The sequence below is a fragment of the Notamacropus eugenii genome, chromosome 1 (assembly GCF_028372415.1).
Source record: "Notamacropus eugenii isolate mMacEug1 chromosome 1, mMacEug1.pri_v2, whole genome shotgun sequence".
Taxonomy (NCBI): domain Eukaryota; kingdom Metazoa; phylum Chordata; class Mammalia; order Diprotodontia; family Macropodidae; genus Notamacropus; species Notamacropus eugenii.
In genome coordinates this window covers 28,753,738-28,768,478 of record NC_092872.1, presented here as the reverse complement: position 1 = coordinate 28,768,478, position 14,741 = coordinate 28,753,738, and the positions used below count along the sequence as shown (strand labels likewise).

Below are 14,741 nucleotides of genomic sequence, written 5' to 3'. Positions count from 1 at the left end.
TGATATCCTCCACTATTTCCCAGCTCCCACATTATTTATTCTAACTGTGTTGATTGAAAAGCAATTTCAGGCACATAGGTCACAGTTAGTTCAGGATCTGGTGAGAATTGTTAGCAAGGGGAGAGAAAAGGAAGTGGACCAAGTAGGGGGACAAGATCAGAGAGCAGAAATAGTTTCGCCTTGAACAGTCTACTTTGCTTATTTAGTGCCCTGAGAACAAAGGTCCCCCCAAAAGGAGGTGGAGAGAAGGTTTGGGTCAAGCTTCTCTGTTTCCTTTCTTTTCATCAGGGTAGATTTGGTATCCAGAGACAACTTCTAGATTCAGTCATCATGTCAGCAGTTAAGGCCTAACTCAGTTTCATTATCATTTGTATTTAGAAGGGTCTACTACTGAGGATCAGCCTCACACTTTACTGACATTCTCAGGAAGTTGGTAGAATTTGAGGGAGGATACCAACACATTTGGTGGAAACCCCTTTGGATAACTTTTGGGAGCACGTGCACAGAATGGGCTTGCATGGGTGGGTTGTCACCTGAATCATTGAGGGGCATACCACAAAGATCAGATCATACATTGATTGTATTCCATTAGGGATTAAATCAAGGAAACCTAACCATGAGGTACATATTTGAACTGTAATTAATTGAAGGATTTTACCTAGCCACTACCGCCTACTTATTAAAAAAACACCACCATTTATTAAGCACTTACTATATGCTGTGTACTCTTCTAAGTGCTGGCGATTTAGTTGCTTAACATGAGACAACACAGAAGTGTTGGTAAAGACCAGATTTCTAAACTTCAAGAATAAACCTTTAAGTGAGTCTGAGAAGTATGGTAAGAATAAGGTCACAGGAGGATCTCAGAGTCTGCACTACTACCTGCTTCTATAAGACCTACTGGAGAGAAAAAGATCTACTTGGAAGAACTGATTGGAGAAAAGGCTTTGCTTCTTAGGAAAGCTGACAAGAGAAGAAAAGGTTCTTTCCTACTTCTGCCACATGCTTCCTGAGAATGGAAGCATCTCAGAGATCAGCTAAGGCTGAAGGTCTATAAGAGTACTTCTTTGGAGTCTAGGAGCAGAGTTAGAAAAGCTCTGCAGTTCCCAGGCTTAGGGTGTCTGTTTCTTCTTAAGGAAAGTAACAGCTCTCGTCAATGTCAGATGTCAATGTCAATTCAATTCTTCAATGTCAGTGTAGGACCCAAACATAGTATGAAATCAGAAAGGCTGGGGAGAGAAGGAGGCCCACTTATCAATCAACTATCATGCTGACTGACCCTAAGGAAAGCCAAGGACATCAAGGCTTACATGGTTGTGAGGTATTCCAGGAACATGGGTTTCCTACTCATGTGCTTTTATGTTATAGTTTTGTAAGTTTGTGCCCACTTTCCCCTATTGACACTATGTGCATGGGTGGGAGAATGTGTCCCAGATTTATGGGTGGAATGTTATGTTTGACTGAATTAATGGTATCATCTTGTTAAATGGCTTATATGCCAATGGGACAAATGAGTTACAGTTATGAGTCATAGGGGTGTATTTTCCTCCCTTCCTCCACCAGGATCAACTGGATCCTGAGAATGGATTATAGTAATGTGGTCACTCCATTTGGGAAACCCAGATCTGCCAGCATGAGTACAGGTTGGGTGAGATAGCCAAATGTAGACCAAAGGGAAAAGAAGGGAGAATAAAGGGGGTCCGGTATTTTGCTTACTTACTGTACTACATGTTTAACAAACGTTTATTATGAACAAGTTTTAAAGCTTGTAGAAGACATGATTTCTGCCTTCACAGAGCTCCTTTCCTTTTCAGTGATTTTCTATTTTCTTCTCCCTTCTCTCCACCTTAACTATGTCTTAGGTTTACTAGTATTTCTCTGATCATTCTGAGCTTAACATGAATCAGGTTGTCAACTCTGGGTCCTTTAGGATATCTCAAGCTAGTGGTGGTTAGACAGTGACTCAGAGAAGAAATTGATTAGGGGGAAAATGCCTAAAGCTTTTATACATATAATCAGCCCACAAATTCCCCCATAATTACCAAGGACAAACAGAGGGATAGCCTCTTTCTTGTTCCTTACAAAACGTTCAGGTTTGCCTTTTGGAAAAGCATGCTGGAATTCACAGTCAGTCACAGTTCTGACACCTACTGTCTTTGGGCAAACCATTTACTTTGCCTCTGTTTCCCTATCTGTAAATTGAAGGGGTAAGACCAGGTATCTTTAAGGTTCTTTCCAGTTCTGTGGAAACTAGAAATTTTTCAGTTTCTATTCTCTTAACTGTATTTTGTTGTTTAACTTGATTCAACATCTAAAAAATATTGGGGGTAAGAGAAAGGAATTGCTTCAGAGTAGCTGAACTAACTATTCTGTCCATGGCATGCTATTAGCATTTGGGATTATAAAAGATTCCTGATCTTCATCTATAAAATAGAAGGAATTACAGAATGATTTCAGGAATGTCTTTAGGTAAAGTTTCTTTCAAAATTATTTTTGTTGGGAGTGAGGGGTTAGGTTTCAATAGCTTCAAAGGCTAATTTTTATTCATAGCAAATATTTCTTACTCAGCCCCTCTCCTTAGCTGATTGCTGTCACTTACTCAATTTTACCATTGGGTTCCATGAAAGGAAGGATTGAGATGCCAGAATTTTCATTTAGGTTTTCTTCCCATTCCTGAATTTTAATATATGTATATGGAAAGGAGAGAGGAAAACTCCTGTGTTTTGCAAAGATGTCAATTTTTCAATATATGTATGATCTCATCAGTGTGGGAAGTTTCTTGCATCACTATAGAATTCAGTCCACCAATGTATTATCATTTTGTACAAGAATGTCTATATATTTTTATATATCCTCCCCAGAAGGTCCTTCATCCTGAAGGCCATCTACCTAATACACTGGGAACCTCGTTCTTTTTATAATTTGTGGGTGCTCATATAGCACTTATCTACCTACTATCTCTAACTCTAATTATATAATTGGTCAATCTACATGTCCTTGATGATAATCTTAGGAGAACAGGATCATAAGTACTTTAGAGATCTAGTACTGAGGCGTCAAACACAAGTATTATGTAGGTAACATTCCCCATGGAGGCTCAAGTCAGATTAAAATGTAACTGGGAAATATTTTTTAAAAATAAATAAAAATTAACTACACATGTATAGCCTATATTGAATTGTTTGCCTTCTCAGTGGGGATGAGTGGGGAGGGAGGAAGGAAGAGAAGTTGGAACTCAAAGTTTTAGAGATGAATGTTGAGAATTGTTTTTGCATGCAACTGGGAAATAAGAAATACAGATAATGGGGTATAGAAATCAATCTTGCTCTTCAAGAAAAGAGAGAAGATGGGGATAAAGGAAGGGAGGGGTGTGATGGAAGGGAGGGCACATTGAGGGAGGAGGTAATCAGAATGCACGGTGTCTTGGGGTGGGGGAAGGGAGAGATGGGGAGAAAATTTGGCACTCAAAATCTTGTGGAAATTAAAGTTGAAAACTAAATAAAAATAAATAAATAAAAAATACATTAATGTTAACATGTGACTTGTTAAGTTAACATGCAGCCCTCAGGGATCTTTAGGTACTGGTTAGTGACCCTGTTTATATTTGACTGCTATGGTCCATGAAGTCATGAAGAGTCAACCATGATGGAATGGCTCAAAAACCACAAAAATGCCCTCATTCTCCCTTCACTGATAAAATCACACATCTGCTCAAAATAACAACAATAACAATAAAAGCACTTCCTAACCATTAAAACTATCTTAAAATGTAGTGGCCCAGTCATTTCAGATCTTTAAGTAGAGGCTGATGATCATTTGCAGAGTACCATAGAGGGGATTCCTCTTTCAGGTGTGCACTGGGCTAGGTGACCTCTGAGGTCATACCTCAGAGGATACCATGCCACTAAACTCATACAACTTCCTTATTTTACAGATAAGGAAACTGAGGTCTAGAGAAGCCAATTTGCATAGCCAATGTCACACAGACAGGGTGTCTCAAAGCCAGTATTTGAGTATGCCATATAATTTCAGATCTGGATTTTTCCATTGTTTAGGCCAAATGCACAAGTTCAAGCTATTATTGGTCTTATTATTGGTGTCTATGCATTAAACATAAAAAGAAGAAGAAAAATCAGCCCTGGGGAATGAAAACAGCATTAGTGAGAATCTCACAAAAATTCTTGGAAAGTTCTGTTGCCCTTCTCCGAAACGCTAATGACAATAATCTGTAGACAGGGAAAAGACCCTTAGACAAGAATTAATGAATTCTTCTGCTGTTCTGTCTCTGTGTTAGAGTACAGACTGGAGTCACTGAAGTCTGCTTGGCCAGAGACAATGTTAGGAACACAAGGAAAAGCCAATAACCAGTGCCATCTAGTGGTAATTAATTTTTATCTCCAGAGGATACCATGACCTCCTTCCACAGTGCTCTGAGGGTTCCCAAAATGAGAACAAGAAAACACACCTTTCTCTTTGCAGTACAAAAAGTGAACTGAGACTAAGTTGCACAGCATACATACAGACTGAAATGTTTGGACTGCTGCTAACCTTAGTTGCTGGATGTGGGGTGTGTTTATTAGAATCAATGGGTCTAATAAGCTTTGATAGGGTACCTCAAGACCCAAAGAAACATTAGCTTGGGCAAGGCAGTGCTCAGCAGAGCCCTCTGTGTAGCCAAATTTATTTAATATAGCATGTGCATGTCAGCTATTTCTTAAGGATGAAAGTTCAAGCTTCTCAGAAGACCAAGACATTCTTCACTGAATCACATGATGTCTGAGATGAAGTAGACCTCAGTGGTCATCTAGCCCAGTGCACACCTGAAAGAGGAATTCCCCTCTATGGTACCTCTGCAAATGATCATCAGCCTCTACTTAAAGATCTAAAATGACTGGGCCACTACATTTTAAGATAGTTTTAATGGTTAGAAAGTGTTTTTATTGTTATTAAATGTATTCTTATTATTATTATTTTGAGCAGATGTGTGATTTTATCAGTGAAGGGAGAATGAGGGCATTTTTGTGGTTGTTGAGTCATTCCATCATGGCTGACTCTTCATGACTCCATGGACCATAGCACTCTAGGCCCTTTTACTCCCCACCATCTCTCAGAATCTCCCCAAGTCCATGTTCGTTGTTTCCATGACACTGTCCATCTCATCTTCTGCTATCCCCTTTTCCTTTTGCCTTCAATCTTTCCCAACATCAGGGTCTTTTCCAATGAGCCCTGTCTTGTCATCTTCTCTGTTTAGCACAGCGGCTACATGATTAGAAATAAGGGAGATCGAAGAGATGTTATGAAGAAAGAAAGGACATGATTTACCAACTGATCTGGAGATGTGGAATGAGTGAGTGATGAAATGAAGATGGTACCAGATTTATGGAGCCTGGGTGCATGGAAGGCTGATGGTGCCCTCAAAAGAAGTAAGGAAGTTGGCAAATGAGGTAGATCATTCTTCCAATGGAGACTGGCAGCTTCTCTACAATCTATAGTCTTATAGATTTGTCTCGGGCACTGAAAGGTTAAGGGAATTGTTGGAGTAATGACCTGTATGGGTCAGAGAAAGGGATTTAAACACAAGTCTTCCTCACCTTTCCAACAGGATCTCAAATTCAACATGTCCAATTGGACATGTTTCTCTCCTGAACTGAAGCCCACCTTTTCCCCATATTTTATTTGAGAGAGCTACCACCCTTTCACCCATTCAGGATTGAAAGCTCAGCATTACCTCCAGTTACTCAATCTCACTCACTCTGCCTATCCAAATCAGTCACCAAATCATGTCCTTTCTGCCTCCATATCTCTCTAATCTGTCCCATCATTTCCAATAACGTGGCTAAGGCACCACCATAATTCAGACTTTTATTACCTCTCGCCTAAGCTATTACAATAGTCTCCTACTTGGTCACCCTACCTAAGGTCTCAACCTAATCTAATCTGCCTTTTACCCAGATGCCAAAGTGATTTTCCTAAAGCGCAGGTTTGATCATGTCCTTACCCTGTTTAATAAATGTCAGTGGCTCCCTATTACAGCTAGGATATAAGTTCCTCTGTTTGTCAGTCATGACACTCTCCCATCACTGTATCTTTGCACTGGCTATCCCCTATACCTATAATGCATTCCCTCTTCACCTCTGCCTCTTAAAATTTCTAGCTTCCTTCAAAGCTCAGCTAAAGGACACATTCCTATAAAGTCTTCTGTGATCCTCTTGGCTGGAAGTGCCTTCCACTCACATACTGTGTATCTATTTTGTACATATCCATATTCTATATGTATATACTATCTCCCTTCATTAGTTTGCAATATCTTCAAATGAAAGAGAACACTGTTTCACTTTTGGTTTTGCATCCCCTGTGCCTAACACAGTGTTTAGTATATGGTAGATGCTTAATAAATGTTTGTTTATTGATTTGTTGATCTACTGTGAAGTCCATTTTCTTTCTATTATACCACGCTGCCTCTTAAATTCCATATGTATATGCGTGTATATATATACATATATATACACACACATATGTGTGTATACACACATACATATATATGCATACATACACACATATATAAAGCTTAAGTCTAACAAAATCCTGCAGCCAAGCTCCTATTCCTGGCCCTCTGGGACAAACCAAAGTAAGTCTAATCCTTACTCCCTCAAGTCCCATTCTCCTCCTCATCCCCCCCAAAGTCTTCTCTTATCCCACTTAAATATCTTTAGTTCATGCATCAATCCATTATGGTATGCTTTCCAAGACTGTCACCATCTTGATTGTCATGATTTTCTTTGCCTATGCCACTAGAGGAGAATTTAAGATCAGCAGGACTAAACTGTATATAATTGAAGAGGCTCTTGCTGGAAGTTTCACTGTTCTCAAATGTTTGAATGACATATTATAAAATAGAGGATCCAGAAAGAGGTGTCTGAGAATGTCAGGAACTACCACCAATCCATCTCCATAAAACCTTTATGAGAATAATCTATATACTCATCAAGGGCATCCTTGATGAAGATATGAGAAGGCAACAGACAAGTTTTCACATTCAATATTGTGTAATTGACATCTTTCCAGAGATGGAAAATATACCCTGAAAGGTATAGAAAATATGGGATTCCATAGTTCTTGCTGTTTGTGGATTAGCTTTTTAAAACCACTTTGGTAGATAGTAGTAATAATAGCTGGCATTTAGGTAGTATTTAAGGTTTGTAAAGTGCTTTACACATATACAATACCTTGATCAAAATAGTAAAATCAGTAGGGCAAAATGTCACCTTGGAGGCCCTCTTAAAACAAACAAAAGAGTTTCTGTCATGAATTTTTAAACTCACACAAGATTTCTTGAAAGACGGAGCAAACATGACTGCTCAATGACCCCCTTAGCACTAATGTCAAGTGAGACACCAAACAGAGAGACATATGCCAGCCAAAGGTGTTTGCCACCGTCATAGAAGATGTTCAGCACAGCGTCCAAATGGAAGAAGGTTTCCCTATGTAGATTATAAGGTCCTCCGGCTGTTCCTGTTTGGATACAAAATTGTGCTGATTGGAATCAGTCCCAGAACATTGCAGAGACTCATAATGAGATCCATAACTATTCAAAAAAAAAAAAAAAGAGGACTTAGGAGGACTTGGATGAGTCCCACAGCACAAAATAGATTTGTGTACCACTAGGGGGAGTATTCACATTGGGGAGACCACAGCACCATCTAAGTAATAATAGCCATGCTAATTTAAAGAGAGCTTTAAAGTTAAAGACTGTGATAGGGGTAAAGGAGGGGTTCGTAGAAAATGCATTAGGAAAATATGAAGAGGAAGAAACCACTTTCAATTGGGGAAAATAGGGAAACAGGGTAGGCTTCAGGGAGGAGGTGGTACCTCAGATGAGTCTGAAAGATTAGGGGGCTACTAGGTGATGCAGTGGATAGAGCACTGTTTCTAGAGTCAAGATGGACCTGAGTTCATATCCAGTCTCAAATACTAACTCTCTGTGTGACCCTGGGCAAGTCACTTAACCCTAGTTACCTCTTAAAAAGATAATTTTTTAAAAGGGAAAGAAAGGGGTTATAACAGGAAGAGATGAAGAAGGGAGTCCTTTTGGGTCACGGGGATGGTTTGCCCCATATGCAGGGATGTAGGAGATCCCAGTATGTGATTTTGGAGCATAGGCACCTGAAAGGTAGCAATGTAAAATAAGGCTGGAAAGGCAGGATTGAACTATATTATAGAAAACTATCAAAGCCAGGCTAAAGAATTTCTATTTTATGCTATAGGTAACATAGATCCTATGAAGGTTTTTGAGTAGGGGACTGATATGGTTAGTCGTGAACATTAGTAAGATTAATCGTACATTTATTTTTTTAGAAGAATGTGTCTTATGACAGTGGTTTAGTCCTTTGTCCTACTCAAAGCCCTGATGTCTGTTTCATATCTCTTTTTCCATAGAAGACAATGTATAGCAATGGAAAGAATGCTAGGTTTGGAGTCAGAAGACGTAGGTTGAAAACTAGAATTGATGACTGACTGCTTGTGTGACCTTGGACAAGTCACTTAATTGCCTTGGCTCTCATTTTCCTTTTCTCTAAAAGGAGCTTAGACTAAATGACTGCTAAGCTCCTTTCCTGCTCATGCCCTTTGGATGGGCTGTGAGTTACCAACTACGATCCTTTCTTAAGATGGAGAAACACCAGGCCTTACCATCTGCTCTGCCCCACACCCTGTGGACCACTATATCCTCCAAATGTCTAGGCATTAGCATCTGACCTGCTAATGTACCCTATGGACCCCTGGGCTTTGCCATCTACCTCACAGGAGCACCCTTGGAACCACCAGGGTAGCCCGTATGCTCTGCCACTGGACCCTCCTAGAGATGCTTTCTTCATTCATTAGTCTTGCAAGGTTATTAGCTGTCTTGCATGAATAGAATGCTTCCCATCTTGCTTTTACCTCTAGGAATTCCTCTCTTCAACCTTCTACCTGAAGCCTTTCCTGATGTCTTCAATGAATAGCACCCTCCCTTGTTTCTATTTTGTCTTTATTCCCTTTATAGTTATTCTGTATAGACCTACAAATGTCCTTACAAATGCCTCCCCAGCTAGAATGTTAAATTCCTTACATGGAGGAGTTGTGTAATTTGTTGTACTTATTTTCCTGTAGCCCAGCACAGAACTGAGCACATAGTAGGTGTTAAAATGTTTGTTGATTGATTGGTTGGTAAAGAGTAGGCCCTTATTAGGTAACACAGTAGGTAGAGTGCCAGGACCACAGTTAGGAAGACTCCTTTTCATGAGTTCAAATCTAGAATCAAAGACTTATTAACTGTGTGACCCTGGGCAAGTCACTTAACCCTATTTGCCTCAGTCTCCTCATCTGTAAAATGAGCTGGAGAAGGAAATGGCAAACCACTCCAGTATTTTTGCTAAAAAAAAAAATCCAAAAAACAGCAAAAAAAACCAAGTGGGGTGAGATACAACTGAAAAATGACTAAACAGCAAAAAAGTCCTTATTATCTTTTTTCTCTTCCCATTTATTCATTCCCTTCTAGGGATAAATCTGTGACCTTTGACCTCTGGCATAGCTGGGATACATTTTTTTTTTTTGCGTTCCAAATTTTCTCCTTCCCTCTAATCCCTCCCTCACTCATTGAGAAGGCAAGATATGTGATACCTATTATACCAGGATACATTCTTCATGGTTTTTGTCAACTATGGCAGGGCAAGGGACAGGGGAGGATTTGGTAGAGCCCAAGGAGCACAAAGTCACTGTCCTTACAGGCAGAGTTGCATATCCATGTCTAGAGGAGGCTTGTTTTTAAAGCTGTTTTAGTCCCACTTATATCTTCAAAATAAGGTCCAGGCCATGCAATATGTTTTGACCTTGGACTTTGGAATGACCCTCAAAAAATTCTTTATGATAAAGAATAAAAAAAGAAAGGGAAAAAATCCCATAAAATCATCCAACATATCAAAAATGTCTGACATTTTGTACAGTGTTCCACACCCGTTTACTCCTACTTCTGCAGAGAATCAGTTGTGTAGACAGGACTTTTGAACTACTGGAAGAGGTTTTTTTGCTTGGCCATGTATATTTGTTACAAGAAATTTGCTTTCATTTTCTTTCTTTTCTTCAATAGAATGGGGGGAGAGAATAGACTTCTGTAAATTTTGGAATAATAAATGGGGGATGGTACAGATGTGAAATATTTCATGAGCTTTTAGATGAGGTCAATGTTTATTAGCTTTACTTAACTTTGCTACAAGTGAGATACCTCTCGTGAAGCCAAAATAATCTGTGAATGCTTGTAATGGAAAAATAAAACATATCCATAAAACTGAAAGTGAAAAAGCTCCCCCCCCCCCCCAAAAAAAGGAAAAGTGTCTTTGGAGGAAGCAGTAAGACCTAAGTAGTTTAGGGAACAAAGTCATGCCTGTGTGGAAAGATTTAGGGGACAGTCGGAAAAACTACAACCTTCTGACATTCTTTCATTACATCTTGCTTAGAAATTTTTTAAATGAACAACATAATGCACCTTCTTTCCAAAGAAAGTAAGACAAAAACTGTATAACATCTACATAGTCAAGCAAAATATTCTGTCATTGGTTATGTTACGTCCAAAAAATATGCCTCAATTTGCACCCTGAGTCCATCAACCTCTCTGTCACGAGATGGTTCTGGGTATAATGGGTTAGAGTTCTGACATCTTTCAAAGTTGCTTGTCTTTATCATGTTAATGTTCCATGATTTTAGCTTCATCTCTGTGGTCCTTGAAGACTTCTGACCTTTGAGAACCTCCTGTTAAAATCCAAGCCACTCTGGAAAGAGTCATACCTTAAGTTGTCATCTGCTCCCATCTTAGCTATGATAATTACAACTCATTAACGTTTACAAAGAGTTTTCCTCATTAAAACCCTGTGAAATAGGAAGTGCAAGTATCATTATCCCTACTCAACAGATAAACAAAGTAAGGCTTAAAGAGGCCAGTGGCCAAGTGGCAGTACTGGAATTGGACATGGAGTCAGAGATACCTGGATTATACAGCAGTCCTTACCTCCACCATTTTCTGGGGATGTGACTTTAATCTCCGAGCTTAAATTTTCTCATGAGTAAAATAATGACATTAATACTAATACCCTACCTCATAGTACTGTTATAAAGATTAAACATAGGGTGTCCCAAAAATCTTAGTGTAGGTTTATTAAAACTTTGATAATTTTTAAAGCTTCTGCACTAAGACTTTTGGGACATACTGTATCTATAAAAGCTACACTGTCTCTTTAAGGCCCCTTTTAACATTAACTGCTACTTATACATGAAAAAGTACTTTGTAAATGGTTAAGTGTTCCTAGTTCACTTAGATGTAGGTTTTAAGGTTTTTTGTTTTCGTTTTTTCAAATCACATTAGCAGGATCACAGAATGTTGTCACAGCTACAAACCTTAAAGGATCATCGTCCAGCTTGTCATTGGATAAGTGACCCATGGTTTAAAGTTTTTGATGCCCTAATCTCATTAGAGCTTCCCAACCACCTGGTGAGGTCAATATTACAGGTATCATTATCCTCTTTTTCTGAGGAGGAAAGAAGGCCCAAGGGGAGGCTACGTGAGGCAGATAAGGTTTGTAGATTGATTTACCCATTACCACAAAGGTAACTGTTGTTGAACTCAGGTAATCTGTAGCCAAGGCCAGCTTACCTGGTCCCCTAGACCACAAGGGTTGACACTATACAGAGATCAAAAGCAGGCCACAGTCTAGGACTTGGGGTATGGGATGGGGAGGTTGGGAGGAGGGAACTGGGAGGTGGAACTAGACCAGGAAAGGAAAGTTGATAGGGATGGTGGGAAAGCACCCAAGAAAAACCACCTCCTTCACAATTTTGCCTGGCGCAGCCTGGCTTGTATCAACAATCACAAAATGACTAAAAGGGGTGAGGGTAGTGGATAACCACATTTTTTTCTGGTGGTGCTGTAGATACACATTGTTCTTGTTACTTTAAAACAATACCACTTTTTAGATTTTTCTAGCTAAAACCAGAAAACCAGACCAACAAATAACTAAACTATGACAACAAACCAGCAACAATGAAACTGAACCCACCATCCCCATAACAAATGAGAACCCATACCACTCTGATTGCTTCCATCTTTCTACCTTACATTCTTTTCTTTTTTTTTGTCACAAAAAAGAACCAAAATGGAATTTTACTAGCCCATCTATGCAGCAGACACTAAACATACTGAAAAGCATTTCCTAATGATGCCTTGTTTAATACAGAGGGGCTCCATTTTAGAGCAGTAAAGCTTATTAGAACATACCTACATTTCATATTTTAGGGTTGTAATAGTCATTCCTACAAGTCCTAAAGGAGGGCCTATAAAGCACTGTTAATTCATATTAATTTGCTATTTAGCCAGTTATAATGCAAATCTCCGTCTCTTGAAAAACATTATTTTTAAAAAAAGTTTCACCATATATGGACATTATTTATTGCTTGGTTCTCATTGTCTCCTTCTAACATGCCCTTGATCAGACCCAAATGCCCATTTTGGAGATTTTTTCCATTTGAGCAACGACCGGCTTCTTATATTATCCACTGATGCAGGAAAGTTAAATTACAACCAGTTCATATCATAGAAACAAAGTGTTTCCTGCAATTACTGATAAGGGACAGTTCATTTTCTCTCTGTCATCCTGCAAAACCCTCCTAACAATTCATGCCTGGTTAAACAGGATTTCCACATCTACCGCTGACATCTTTCCAAGTAATTCAGGGTTGTTATTACGGTACAGTCCTGGCAAGGCTCAAAAGCAGGCAGACTTGACTGGGCTGCTCAGAGCAGAGCTTAAGTAGTTGTAATTAATAATAATTGCATGCCCACTACACTCCAGTTTTATCACATTATCCATCAATGCAAACAAAAAACATATATATGTGTATATATATATGTATATTATACACACACACAGTTGTAGTAACATCAGTCCAACAACAAAAAAATTGCTTCTCCCAGAATAACCCTAGAAATGTGCAAATATTTTCTTCCAGTAGATTAAACCGTTATCACTTAATGTTTCACAGCAAAATTATGCTTACAGCAACTTTGCTGCAAAATCAAGCTTGCCATAGGATCTGCCACCTGAGACCTGTCTCCTGACTGTACAAAAACCTGAAACTCTTCCCTTCCTGCCGTGACTCGGATTCGAACCGAGGTTGCTGCGGCCACAACGCAGAGTACTAACCACTATACGATCACGGCAAGCTACAGGGGAAGTGGCAGTTTTGTGTCCTACAAGACTATTGTAATATCAAAGTCTGTGGAAACAGTGCCATCTGTTGTCCATTTATGTATGTTTCCTAGTTCTCATTGAAAAAACCCTTTCTTCTAAATACCTAAGATCTGGAAAAGTCGCTTTCCAAGTGACTAAAAAAATTAAATTAAAAGCCCTGAGCACTAAAAAAAAAAATCTTACCGGATTTGGGAAAATTTGCAGGAGTCTGCTACCTGTCTGCCAGAGGTGGGAGAAATATGCAGGCAGCTCCCATTTGACAGGTACTTTGGAAAAGGAGTCTATTATTATAGTTTTTCACTAGAGATGATATAGGAAAAGAGAATGTGAAAGGGAGACTGATCTCTTCATAATTATTTTCTGCTTCGTTTGTTTATTTTCCTGCTCCAGGAGGGCTGAGTTTTGTTGTTGGTTTTTAATTATTGTGTCCCTGGTATCTAGAACAGTGTCTGAAACATCTATCAATCAATCACTCCACCAACCAGCATTTCTTAATTGCCTACTGTTTAATATGTTAAGTGCCAGGCACCTGTGTGTGACCCTAAGACTTCCAAGACCTAAGTAAAAAGTGCCTGCCTCCAAAGAACCTAGAGTACACATAAAGTGTTGAATCAATGAATGAATGAATGAACAAATGATTGAAGGAAAAGTATGAAATGTGTATGCGCACACACACACACACACACACACACACACACACTTTGGTGCTTCCTTCACTGGTCTAGCTTCTCAGGCATTTTCAGGGAATACAAATACAGAAAGAATTCAGCAAAATGGAGGTGAAGACTGGGAGACAGTGGAGGATGAGTAGAATTCTTTCACCATTGGGAAATCCAGTCCATGCTGAATTCAGTTCAATACATTTATTAACTATGTGCAAGGCACTAGGGATACAAAATGAAAACTAAATAGTTCTTGACCTCAGGAAACTTACATTCGACTACTGAACTCTGAGAAAAATCCTCTGAAATCTAAAACTGGTCAAGACCTGGTTCTTGTCTAAATGTATAAAGATCCTAAATAATAACTGTTTCTCTTTTAACCAAGAACCCTGAGGGTCTTCCCCTTCCAGTTTGATTTTTTTTTTAACTAAAGAGGCCATCCCTTGAGTAACTACTTAAAGAAGGCTATTCCTTGAATGGGTGTATCTCACTCAAAGTGAGAATCTGATAAGACCTTAGCTGAAGTTAGCCATTGCATCCTGGGCCATCTCCAGTCATCCTGATGAATATCTGGTCACCGGGCCCAGATGACTCTGGAGGAGAAAGCAAGGCTGGTGACTTTGCACAGCCCTCCCTCACTCAAATCAAAGTCAATGGCAAGTCATGTCATCATCTTGATGTCATGGTCCTCTTCAAGAACGAAGGACAAACACCCAATAACAATAAAGATCCCCAGACTGTGGAATGAAAGAAAAAGAACTTCCAAAAAACCCAGCACAGAGGCTAAAGTGCAAGCGCTTGTATT

At 39.3% G+C, this 14,741-nt stretch overlaps 1 non-coding gene across 1 annotated transcript; it reads right to left on the bottom strand.

Annotated features, from left to right (window-relative positions):
• Window positions 1-13,171: 13,171 nt before the first annotated feature.
• Window positions 13,172-13,243, bottom strand: TRNAH-GUG (transfer RNA histidin (anticodon GUG)). Its single transcript has one exon. It is a non-coding gene; the product is annotated as a tRNA-His (tRNA).
• Window positions 13,244-14,741: the final 1,498 nt, after the last annotated feature.